Source organism: Vombatus ursinus, unplaced genomic scaffold (genome assembly GCF_900497805.2).
Source record: "Vombatus ursinus unplaced genomic scaffold, bare-nosed wombat genome assembly UNPS02014177.1, whole genome shotgun sequence".
Taxonomy (NCBI): Eukaryota; Metazoa; Chordata; class Mammalia; order Diprotodontia; family Vombatidae; genus Vombatus; species Vombatus ursinus.
In genome coordinates, this window is record NW_020953955.1 from 401,485 (window position 1) to 410,896 (window position 9,412).

Sequence of the window (9,412 nt, forward strand, 5' to 3'; positions counted from 1 at the left end):
GAATTTGTTTTGTGAAGTTTGGATTAAGTCAAAGGGCATACTTGAGGACTTAGAGAGCCACAAGTAGCCTTAAGGCCGCAGATTCCCCACCCAAGGAGGGACTCTGAGATCCTTCCTAACTTGGAGGTTCTGTATGATTTTCTCAATGCTCCCAGAACATTTTGTCCTTACCAGTTAACATTGATATATTGGGGAATTCCTCTACCCAGAGGTACTAAGATCCTCCTAGAAAACAATTCCTGGAAACTTGGTCTATTTGCCTGGAGGTCAACAGATTAAGTCTATGCTGAAAGATCAAAAGTTTAATTAGCATCAGTTGATGGGTGGTTGGTAGATGGGTAGCAAAGCCTAGAAGAAAGGGCAATACACACAGAAGTAAGGTTTTACACAGCCTTAGGGCTGACATTACAGGTAGCAAAAAACAACAACAACAACAACAACAACAAAAACCCTATGGGGCAGCTAGGTGGTTCAGTGGATAGGGCACTGGCTCTGAAGTCAGGAGGACCTGAGTTCAAATCTGGCTTCAGACCAAACACTTGACACTTACTAGCTGGGTGATCCTGGGCAAGTCACTTAACCCCAATTGTCTTAAAAAAAAAACAAAACCTATCAGGTGAGCCTCCTTAGTCACTTTCCTTATTTGGAAAGTTGAGTTACAGGAGCTGCAGGGACAGAATGTAAGGTAATTTTGGGGAAAATAGGTTAACCTGGAGCCTCAGGAGTTCATAAAGATTAGGTTTGCTCCTGTGGGATGTTTTCTCTGTAGTTCATCTTATCAGATGTCCTGGCAAGAAATCTCTGTAAGACTGGTGGCCTATTTCAAGATAGAAATCAGTCAGGCTCCTGTCAGCCTGAAGCTCTGTTATCATTTACATGACCTGATAAGTCTGTTTCTTGGATCTATAAGATTACTTTTTCTGGGGAGAAGATGTTTTCCCCCAAATTCACAGTCTACCTCCTCCACATAGAATAGTGAGTGGATATCATGCCACTCTCTGTTGTGTGCCTCAGTTTCCTCATCTGTAAAATGAAAAAAAAACCATATCAATTCTACTTCTTTCTCAGATTTATAGTAAGAACCCAGTGGGATGATAAATGTAAGAGTGCTCTGAGAAGTATGCATCACTCTGAGCAAGTGAGAGGTGGCATGTGTGTGCTGTGGACGTATGGGGAAAAGGGCTGGGTTTATCTTTGTTGTTTTGGTGGGAGATGATGCCCTTCCCTTTGTCAGCCCTGAAGCTGACAAAATCTTCAGCTTTGATACTCTAGGTTCTAAGATTTCTTCCACCTCTAACACTTTGTATTCTAAGGTTCCTTTCAGGTCTGACATTCTCTATTCTAAGGTCTCTTTCAGTCCATCCATTCTATAGTCTCTCCTCTATTCTGTCCTTTTTAGTTCTGACAGTCTCTGCTCTAAGGACTAATTCTAAGAAATATCTCATATGGCTCAAATACATGTAAATTTATTTAAATCTTGCCTGAACATATATTTGTGTTTTCCACCTTTGGCCGCAATAAGTATCATAATTTACTATGTAAAAGATGTATAACATCTTCCTCCTTTGTTTTTGTCCTAAATTATGCTTTTTAAATTTTGTATAGGAGGAGGTAGATTTGATTTTTTTTTAACCTTGGACATGTGACCTCCCCTCTCTGGGCCTTGGTTTACTCAATTGTAAAATGAGGGAGATGGGTTAGATCTTAGGTCAGCCCTAGTTCTGACATTCTCCATTCTGTCTTCTAAAGCCAATACAGCTCTGGCATTCTACCAGTCAATAAACATCTGCTAAGCATCTATTATGTGCTGGACACAGCTCTAGGCACCATGGATATAGAATCGGGATAGTGTCTGAGCTCTAGGAATTTAAGTTCTACTGCTTTAAGGCTCCTCCCAGCTCTGCCATTCCATGTTCTAAAGTCCCTCCCAGATCTGACATTCCATGTTCTGAGGACCCTCCCAATTCCGACATTCCATGCTCTAAGGTCCCTCCATTTCTAGTAATCTGTTTCTCATGTACTAAAGTCCCTGCCAGTTCTGACATTGGAGGATTCTATTCAAGAACATGCCTGGGGTATGGGAACCTAACCTACCAAAACTACAGGTAACTTTCATTGGTAAAGTTAATCTCTCCTAAGCTAGGCCCTTGTTTGAACGTGTGAAACAAGTTAATGGCTCCCTCCTTCCAAAGCCCACTCACTTGGGAACAGCCAGGAATTTGAGTTTTTCTCTGCCCTTAATGACATTTTCACACATCACAGACTCCACTCCCTCAGCTGAAAGGCTTTACCCAGAGATTTAGGCTGAGAACAAAAAGCGCCTCAGCCCAGCTGGATCAATACTGTTGCCTCAGATCATAGGATCAAAAATCGAGGTCTAGAAGAGACCTTAGAGGTCATCTAGTCTGGCATCCCTCATTTTACAAAGAGGGAAACTGATACCCTGAGAGGTTAAGTGACTAATCCAAAGTCACAAAGAGTTACTAACAGAGCTAGGATTTGACCAGGTCCTCTTACACCAATTCCAGCTCCCTTTCCCCTTGTAGCACTCCTAGTAGGATACTGGGGATACACAAGACTTTCACCTGACTCAGAGAGTCAAAGGTTGCTATGGAAAGAGGGGCATCGTGGTTCACGAGAAAGCAGATTGCTGTGCTTGTACTTGCATTCAAATCCCAACTCTCCTATAAATGCCAGGGTGACCTTGAGCAGACCCATTAATTTTCCTCAGCCTCAGTTTCCTCATTTGTAAAATGAGGATGGCCAGAGTAGATGACCCTTCTAGCTCAAGGGTTTTTGTTTTGTTTTGGTCCAGATCTGTGATGCCATTAGTGTAGGTAACTCCTAGTGAGAAAACTACCTCCCACTAATGCAGATTGATACCTACTCTGCAACTTGTAGTCTTAAAAAGATTACTACCTGGGACAGTGGGAAGTTAAGTGACTTGTTCAGGGTCATACAGTCAGTCTTCTTGTTGTTTGTACTTCCTTCTCTAACAGGACTATGACATCAGGGAGGTGATGCCATGACTTGCAAGTGAATTGGATTTAATCGAGTGAGGGCTGTGCAGTCACCAGCCTCACTTTCTCCTCTAGAGCCATCTGGATCCAGTGGCAAGATATAAATCGGGATGACTGGAGATGGCCCCTGCCAATCTTCCTGACTCTGAGGTGAATTCACTACCTGCAATATACACACTGACTCTCAGTTCAGCTGTCTTTTAGAGATTCGTTCTTTCTAGGGCCTGAAGACTTTTCACCCTCAGAGAGCTCTCTCGTATAATACAAACACCCCTGGGGGAAAGCTATCATCAGCTGTTATGATCTAAGGCCTTTTCTATCAGTGAGGGATACCCCCCAGGAAAGCACAGGCCCCTAGACAGGGCCCCTTGTGAAAGGATCTTGAAAAAAGAGGTCAGAGTTAGACCCAGGAAGCTGATGGGGACTCAGAATCCCCAGTCTTCCTTATAGGAGATTGTGTGACCTCTTGGCCCTGAGGTCAGGGACCATTGTGGAAGGAACCCAACCTTCTCTTGAGCTCCTATCCAACTCCTTCCCTCTCAGTATCTCCTCAGGGTCTACACCTCCCCACCCTACCCCTAAACGTGCACCAGCCTGGAGCCATCAGCAGGTGAAGAGGAGGCTGGGAGTAGGTATCATTGAGGGACTTGTAACAGCTGAGGGGACCAAAACAGGAACACAAATTGGGTCTTCTGACCTTTAAGCCAGACTTGACAAGGAGAAAGATGACCATGGAACTTTGCTCAAAAACCTTCAATGGCTCTGTACTACACACTGAATAAAGGAAAAGGTAAATCCCGGTATTCTGTCCAAGTCCTGTCAAATCTGACTCCAACCTACCTATCCTGGCTCCTTCACATTGTTTATCTTCTGGACTATTTGAATGAATGGATGAATGAATGAAAGAAAAAGCATTAATTAAGCACCTATCTGTTCAATCAATCAAAAAGTATTTAATATCTGCTTGCTATATTCCAGATACTGTGCTAAGCCCTGGAGATACAAAAAGGTGGGGGGGGGGGGCAAAAAACAGTCCCTGCCCCTCAGATTCTTATACTCTAATGGGACAGACAACCAGTACATGTATAGGTATGTACAAGATAGATGCAAAGCAGACTCAAGGTAATAAGTTAGGAAAGAGCTAGCAGCTGGGGAGACAGGGAAAGGCTTTCGGCAGAAGGTGTGATATGAGCTGAGTCGTGAAAGAAACCAAGGCAACTGAGAGGCGGAGGTGAAGAGAGAGAGCATTCCAGGCATGGGGTTGAGCCCGTAAAGAAGCAGATGGGATGTCATGGGAGAGGAGCAGTCAGAAAGGCAGTGTCTCTGGATCACAAATGGGATAGAATGGAGTAAAGCAGAAGAATGCAGAAAAGGCAAGAAGGGGCCAGGTTTTGAAGGGTTTTCAATGCTAAAGAGAGGATTTTATGTTTGATCCTGGCGGTAAAAGGAAGCTCCCGGGATTTAGTGAGTAGGAGGAGAAATGGGCATACCTATGTTTTCAAAGAATTGTTTTGGCAGCCACGTGGGGAACAAAGAAAAGCCCATTTCAGTCATTCAGTGCAGAGCTAATAAGGACTCATCCTTAGCTTATCTTCTCCAGGCTTCACTCCTTGATTCATACTATACCTGGTGCCTGGAATGAACTTCCTCTCACCCCAGCCCCTATCTCCATCTACTGAAAGCACTTTCTTCCTTCAAAGCCCAACCAAGTTGGGGCCCACCTCTTCCTTGAAAGTTTTTTTACTGATCCCATTCCTGGAAGTGAAAGTTATCTCTTCCTTGAAAATTTCTCAAAGCTCTCACTGGCTCTTGGCTCATGCTTATTTGTACTCATCTTCCAACCCCCAAGTCCTTCCTCCCGTTTAGTTAATAAGCTCCTTCAGAGGAGAATTTGTTTTTTTTTGGGGGGGGGGGGGGTAGAGGGCAATCTATATAAAGATGGAAAATGGCACAGTCCCTGACCTGGGAAAGCTTACAGTCTACTAGGAGGAATTAGGCAAATAAACTGTGATCCAAGTCAGAATGAAATGGGTGCAGTCACTCAAAATACTTAGGGATTTGGGAATCAAGAAAGATCACTTTCAGCTAGAGGAAGCAGAGGATACTTCCCAGAGGAGTTGGTACTTGAGCTGAGTCTTGAGGCAAGAAGAAAATTTCAACAAGTAGAGATGAGAAGGCAGTACATACCAGGGGCAGAGGACACAGCCTATACAGAGGCTAGGAGGTGAGAGAGGGCAGGAAGCAATCAAGAAATGGCTCATCATCTGGTTTGGTTGCAATACAGAACTTCTGAAGGGAATTACTGGGAAAGAAGAGTCCTTCCAGAAGCAGGCTAGTGCCTCTAAGAGCGATTTGGGAGTGGCTGTACAGGACTGCCAATCTCCTGCCACCAGAGGCCCAGGGAATAGGTTATCTGCAGCCACAGGACAAATAAAGACAAAGGCTGATAGTGGCCCAGGAGGTTTCTCCTTGCTGAGTCTCAGACAGATACAATCAAGACAGGACAGCTAGACGGGAGCTGCTAAGTTGTCTGGGTTGGATGAATTAGGGCATCCACTTGCAGGAAACCGTGCATTTCTACATGTTTGTTCCAAATTCTTTCTGAGAGAGGCCACATGAGATAATGAAAGAAGACTGGATTAAAAATCAGGAGACCTGGGTTCAAATTCTACCTCTGGTAGTTATCCAACTAGACAAGTCTATAAAAGAGAAAGGAGTGTAAGATCGGGATCAGAAGACCTGGGTTCCGCATCAATTGGGAAATTGATAAACAAATATGGGCAGCTAGGTGGTACAGAGGAGAGAGTGCCAGGCCTGGAGTCAGGAGGACTCATCTTCCTGAGTTTGAATGTGGCCTCAGATACTTCCTAGCTGTGTGACCCCGGGCAAGTCACTTAACTCTGTTTGCCTCAGTTTCCTCATCTGTAAAATGTGCTGGAGAAGGAAGTGGCGAACCACTCCAGTATCTTTACCAAGAAAATCTCAAATGGGGTCACAAAGAGTTGGACACAATTGAAATGACAAAACAACAACTGAACAAATTATGGTATATGAATGGAAAGGAATATTTTGTGCTGTAAGAAACAACGAAAGAACTAGCTTCAGAGAAACATAGGAAGACCTGTATGAACTGATACAAAGTGAAGTGAGCTGAAGGAAGACGGTTTATAGAAAGACGACACTATAAAAACTTCTTTGCATTAATGCAATAACCAATCGTAATTCCAGAGTACTGATGATGGCACATACTACCACTTCCTGACAAAAAGGTATTGGATTCAGGGTGCAGAATGACATATGTTTTTTGGACATGGACAATGCAGAAATTGGTGTTGCCTGACTATACGTGTCTGTAACAAGGGTTTTCTTTTCTTTTTTTTTTTTTTCCAATGGGAGGCAGAGAGAAAATAACTTTTTGTTTATTGAAAAAGATAAAATTTCATTTTAAAAAATGCCAAAGACCTGAGTTCAAATGTTGGTTCTGCTACTCCCTTGCTGGAGTGCCTGGGGAAGTCACTTCCCTCTCTCTCTTGCCTTCAGTTTCTTCAAGCAAAACACTTCATCTCTCTAAGCCACAGTTTTCTCTTCTGCAGAATGGGGATAATAATACTTTCCCTGCCTACCTCCCAGAAATACAGCGAGTAAGGCACTAGGTGAACCATAAATAGCTCTCTAAGTGTGGGGTTATTAATAGTAGCACATTATTGGTCTTGGAGGACAAGAATAACAGCTGAATTGCAAGCTTTCCTTGTTCTAGTGAGAAAGACGAGCCATCTATCATCACTCTGTGACTTGGGAACAGGATTTGACCTGCAGGATAAATGAATCTGTGGATTTCTTTAGAAGCCAGTTTCCTCCATTTCCTATGCTCCAAAGGCTAGTTTGTTCTCTGGGTCTTCACTGCCCTATGCCAGAGGCCAATCCCTCCTCCTCTTTGAATTCTTTTCCCTTCCTGGGTCAGTGCAAGGGCTACTCCCATGAAGTCTCAATGAGCTCTCCTTTCTCTGAGTTCCTGTTTCACTTCATGGGTTAAGCCTTGGATTGTTTCTAAGTGTGGTATGGTGGGTTACTCAGCTCCCCATGGGGACCATAAGCACCGTAAGGCCAGAGACCAACTCGTTATCCCTAAAATACTAATTGTAGGGCTAAACATATAATACAAGGATATCTATAGCCTACTTTTTTTATTATGTTGAAAAAAGTGAAAATAATTGTTGCTGGTCTGTACTTTCTTGTTGTTAATGTGGTTATTGATGTTACCTCAGCCTCTGAAAAGGCTGATTGGGAAAGGAAACCCTAGGGCTAGGAAATAGTCCTAAAAAACTGAATAAGAGTGTCATAGGATAGTAGGAGTCTTGGGTTTGTATCCCAGCTCTTCACCTGCCTATTTGTTTTACCTTGGACAAATCACTTTTCTTCCCTGGGCCTCAGTTTCTTCATTTGTAAAACAAGGGGGTCAGATTAGTCCACACTCACCTGTGAGGTCTTTTCTGTCTGTAAATCCTATGATTCTATATGAACTGATGGATACTGAAGAAAGTAAAATGGGAAAAGTAAAAACACAAAGACTCTCACCAAGGACAGCACTGAGGGAAAACAATGTTCCAACTGGTGGATAAAGCAACTGTGTTATCTCCACCGTGTATGGATTCCTACCTGCTGTTCAGCTTTTGTTTCTTTTATCAACTGGTAAACAACAGCCTGAGGCACTAGCATAGGAAAACTTCCTGAATAGAGATCTAGCTTGGGAACCAGGAAGACTGAGTTCAAAACCAGCCTCTGACTCATGTTAGCTTTGTGACCCGGGGCAGCTCACTTAACATCTCAGTTTCTCCAGGTGACTCTCTAAAGGTTGACAAGCAGTTGGTGATTTGCATTGGCAGAGGAAATTTCCTCATAAATTCCCCTTACCAATTAAATCACAGGACATATACCATATATTTGTAATCACATGTATAATAGGCACACATACATGACAAAAATGCATATGTACAATTATTTCAATCCTGTTTTGTCTTGTTTTGACTACTTCATCTCCTTTATTTTATTCTTGTTCTTTTTGGGGAAAAATTTTTTTCCAATTGTAGACATGGACAAAATTCACATGGGGTGGGCAGGCACAGCAGATGGTTTGAAATCTCCCTTCCTGAAAGGAACTTCCACATTATTGAGATACTGGAGTTTTTGAGTACTGAGCATACTTGCTAGTAGAAACTAAAATAAAATTCAGCTACTGGGTTTTTTTTGGGGGGGGGGGGTTGTGTTTTGTTGTTTTGTTTTTTAAATAAAACCCAAGCCTCAGAGAGAAGGGACTAGCCCAAGAACATGAACCAATTAGTGACAAAGGCAAGGTTTTAGAAATCAAGTCTTCTGGCTCTGAATTCTTTCCACTGCTTCTAGAAACTCTTAAGAGCTGCTGAAGGGGTAGCTAGGTGGTGAAGTGGGTAGAATGTCTGGTCTGGAGTCAGGAAGACTCCACTACCTGAGTTCAAATCTGACCTCAGACACTTCCTAGCTGTGTAACCCTGGGCAAGACATTTCACCCTGTTTGCCTTAGTTTCCTCATCTGTAAAATTAGCAAGCTACTTCTACATATAGGTACAAAGGGCTAACTGCCTAAGGAGAAAGGGTTACTCCTACATTGCTGCTGTTTACTGAACAGAAAGGGGGTGGGGTGTGACTGTACAAGAGCAGAAGATAAGGAACATTTCAGAGAGTGGGAATCACAACACAGTGGAAAATAACTATGGTGCTGTAGTTTTTTATCTGAAGATGCTGCTACTGACCTGTAGTTCTGACAAAGAGAATGTCAGAGCTTAGAATATCAACCCAGAATGTCAGAGCCAGAAAGAACCTTAACCAAAGACATGGAATGTCAGAGCTGGAAGGGGACTTAGAACGTAGAATGACAGCACCATAAGGGACCTTAAACATAGGCATGAAATGTCAGAGCTGGGGGAGACCTTAGAACACAGAACTTAGAATGTCAAAGCTAAGAGCTACCTTTGATCATAGAATATAAAAGGTCACAAGGGGACAGGACCTTAAAGCATAGAATGTCCATGCTAGAAGGGACCTTAGAATATAGAATACCAGGACTAGAAGGGAACCTTAGAATCAATCAGGTAATCAACAAGCAGGCTTTAAGCATCTACTAAGTTCAAAGCACTGGTGTAGGGGGTACAGATACAAAGGCAAAAAGCAAACAGTCCCCACCTTCAAGTAGATAACTTTCTACCACAGGGAAACAATAAATGTTCATATAAGCAACTACAAGATGTGTACAAAGTCAAGACAAAGTAATCCGGGGACATTAGCAGATGGTGGGGGAGGGGGCCATGGCAGGAAAGGTCTAATGTAGTAGGTGGCATATGAACTGAGTTCTGGAAGAC